Source organism: Scylla paramamosain, chromosome 17, assembly GCF_035594125.1.
Source record: "Scylla paramamosain isolate STU-SP2022 chromosome 17, ASM3559412v1, whole genome shotgun sequence".
NCBI lineage: Eukaryota > Metazoa > Arthropoda > Malacostraca > Decapoda > Portunidae > Scylla > Scylla paramamosain.
This window is the reverse complement of record NC_087167.1, coordinates 12155931-12160000: the sequence shown is the minus strand read 5'-3', so window position 1 is coordinate 12160000 and position 4070 is coordinate 12155931.

Sequence of the window (4070 nt, the reverse complement as noted above, 5' to 3'; positions counted from 1 at the left end):
TTCAAATTTGATATTTTGTTGAGAAAACAGTTATTTTTCATTTTGTTTTATTTTATTCTCTTTATTAGTAAAAGTGTTTGCATTTCAAGCAGAACATAATTACTTTAATACCGGAAACCCACAGCTACACGAGTTAATTATCCCGAAGCGGGCAACCAAAAAATTCCAGTGATGACTGTGACCACAACATCCTCGACCAGAAACTGTTTAAAACACGAGTAACGATTTAGGTGTAATGCGTGTTTAATTAAAGTGGACAGGTGGGCGACGAGGACCGCGGCGGCACTTCCCATTCAGGTGTAAAGGATTGCTAATCACTAAACGGCGAGCGATGATTCACCTTCAATCCAGAGACCCAAGACGCTTGCTGCACGATAGCTCTTTTCACCGAACTTGAGTTGACGTGCGTCTCTCGTCTTTGACGAAAATTCAAAGGCACAGTGACGCACACACAACACTCATAAGAACATAAAGGAAATTGCAAAAAGCCAGTGGGTGTACGCTAGGTTGTCCCGTTATATAAATGCCTATATCTACCTATCATCCTCATTCAAAAATTTACATAATCTTTCAAAGTTTTCTGTTGACCTCGTCACTATCGTGATTACAGAGCCTACTGTAGCAATCCACAACTCTGTGAACCGCAAACAATCTCTCTCTGTCTCTTTTTTTAAATCTAACTTTATCGAACTTGAATTCTAGGCATTCCCAGGTTATTACCCCCAAGGATATTATTTAGCTCAGTCTTATCATACCCCTTATACCACTTCAACACCTCAATCCTTCACAGACACTGCTTCATTGCCAAGCTTTTCATACTTTTCAATATCACGATTTCTGTAAATATTCCAGTAACTAGCAGGATATGTAAACTTGTATTTACTCTAAGAAGTAATTTCATTAAGAAACTGTTATGGTGTAGTGGCCATTTGAGGAACACAAGGAGAGATGTATAATATTGTAAGGACTTTAAACACATTGTACATGTATCAACAGGCAACACGCAACTAAACTTAGAGAGAGAGAGAGAGAGAGAGAGAGAGAGAGAGAGAGAGAGAGAGAGAGAGAGAGAGAGACACACACACACACACACACACACACACACACACACACACACACTTTGATTCTCCCTACCCCTATTCGACGCGCTGGACGCTCGATATTTCTCATTACCCGAGAAAGTAAACGCCAGGAATGATTCTCGCTTGCAACGGAGAAACGTACATAAACATTATATGTATGTGTGCTAATATGCTAATGATTTGGACCATCATTCATACCCTAAACAAGCATAGTAATTGTGTACCGTGCCTGGCGTTGAATGAACTCAGGTAAAACTGCTGAGTCGTGCTCGTAATTATGCTAATGAGAACCACTGAACTGCGCTTCTAATTAGCACACCTTGCCCTCGCTTCCTACCTGCCGACGTGCATTAAAAGTTCGGAACGTGGTATGCGTGGCGGTTCGTGGCGGTTCGGCAGCGGTTCCCTCGTGTTGTACCGCGGCGGAGGGCTCCCGTGAACCATTCCTGCTAGACACTCCTTGCAGCAACATCACCAGTAGCACACACACACACACACACACACACACACACACACACACACACATTGCTACAGACGAACTGACCCTCAAATCGGAAGTGCCGTCGCGTTTAGGAGGTGAAGCGCCAAAAAGTTGATTAAGCCAGCGGTCGGCGAGAGTGGGATTTGGAAATATAAAATGGAGAAATCATAATAATGTGATGTTCTACCTGGTATTTTCCTTTGCCGCAGAGAGAAGCTTAAACAGTGGCATTATTATTATTATTATTATAATTATTATTATTATCATTATTATCATTATTATTATTATTATTATTATTATTATTATTATTATTATTATTATTATTATTGTTATTATAATTGTTGTTGTTGTTGTTGTTGTTGTTGTTTTTATTAATATTTTATCCAGGAAACCCACTCTCCAGAATTTACTTAAGTAACTTCCTTAGGATTAAACTGGGCGAAGTAGAAATAGTAGTAGTAGTAGTAGTAGTAGTAGTAGTAGTAGTAGTAATATCAGTTTTTTTTTTTTGTACTAATAAATGCACTGAACATTACATAAAATATATACTTATTTACTTGAACAACTGCTTATGGCAAGTAGTAGTAGTTGTAGTGGTAGTAGTAGTAGTAGTAGTAGTAGTAGTAGTAGTAGTAGTAGTAGTAGTGACAGTAAGAAATAATAAAAGCAGAAATAAAGCATGGACATAACAAGGAAAAAACGACCAGTGACCTTGGAGAGTGAACTTAGACAAGTAGCGCAGCGCAGACGAATCAGCAGAATAACACTTTCTGCACCGAGAATATCAACACGACCCAAAGCAATACAAAGATGCGCGTGTGTGTGTGTGTGTGTGTGTGTGTGTGTGTGTGTGTGTGTGTGTGTGTGTGTGTGTGTGTGTGTGTGTGTGTGTGTGTGTGTGCTAGGGGTATTTATAAGTCAGTCGCCAGTAAGCTCTCTTGAAATGTAATTATGTCATATGCAAATACCTCAATTTGTATGCATAGAGGTGAAAACACTTAAGTCTGATACATTCCCCAACAAGGACTCCATCCACCCCGGGGAAGGCGGCTCCTCTGTCACCATGTCACCCTTTCACCCTCCTCCCTACCTTGTTCCCCCTTCCCTCCCGCCCACCCTGCCCCCCTCCCTTTTGAACATCCTGCCCCCTCCCTCTCCACCCCTCCCCCGTCTCGGCGACACAACACCACCTCAGATACCTGCGTGCTGTAAAGGTTTGATGAGCTCTTCATTTATGCATGACGTACCCAACATTTTTGTCGCGCGTCCCGCCAGGCTCGGCCAAAATGTGAACCTCTCTCGCAGGGAACAAGGTGCAATATCTGGCTGCTTCATATAAGGTGTGGATGCGACTCACACTGCTGGTGGGAAGATCTATACAGGAACAGTTTCCTCTTCCTGTGTAAAAGATATAGAAGGGGATGTTTCCTTAATCTTCGCAATACCCTGGCGCTGAATTACATAAAGAGAATTTATTTTCACTACAGAAGATAAATGTTGCCTTAAAACGGCATCGGTTTCACTGTTTTCCGAATGTCAACAGAGGTATCATTAAGTTCGCAGGATGGAACTAAAAACATTTCGTTAAATCAATTCCTCTCCTCTAACTGGCTGTCTTCAGCCTCTCTCTCATCACCGCAATGTTACATCTCTTGCTATCTTCCACCGCTATTTTCAAGCTAACTGCTCTTCTGATCTTGCTAACTGCATGCCTCCCCTCCTCCCTCAGACTCGCTGCACAAGACTTTTTTTCTTTCTCTTACCCGTATTCTGTCTACTTCTCTAATGCAAGAGTTAACCAGTAATCTCAGTCATTCATCCCTTTCTCAGGTAAAGGGAAGAGTCATATGTCGGAGGAAGGGTGATGGAGATGGAAGCTGCAAGACGGGAGACTAAGAGGAAGACCAAAATGGAGGTTAATAGACTGTCTAAGGGTGAACTTGAGAGGAAAACAACTGTGCATGACCGAGCCTGGTGGAGAACTGTTAAAAAAAATGTCTTTTATCCACTAACCATCCATCCATTTATCCACTCATCAACCATTCATCCATCCATTCATCTATCCACTCATCTAACCATCCATCCATCCATCTATCCACTCATCTAACCATCCATCTATTTATCATCTCATCCATTCATCCATGACTTTTTTTTTCCAAACTTCTTGCAAACGTAAAAAAAGAAGACTAAGATTTTACAGTAATGAGCGGTTGGGCCTACACACCTCACCTTTCCTGCCACAGAACACGAGCAAGATCAAAACTCCGTGGACAAGTGGTCCCTTCCTTCGTTTGCCCGTGCTTTTGAATGAAAGGAAGAAATATATCGTTTGGCTTCCTCGGCGTTCAATTAGTGGCCTTGAATGTCGAGCGGCAGCATCACATGAGGGATTTCACAGTGAGATTCATCCAGGTTTTCACGTACAGACCAACTCCTCCAGCTGTTTAATTGCTGCTATCTCCATTAAAAAGTTTCGAGCCTTCCAGTATATTGCAGCCGGAGAGAGA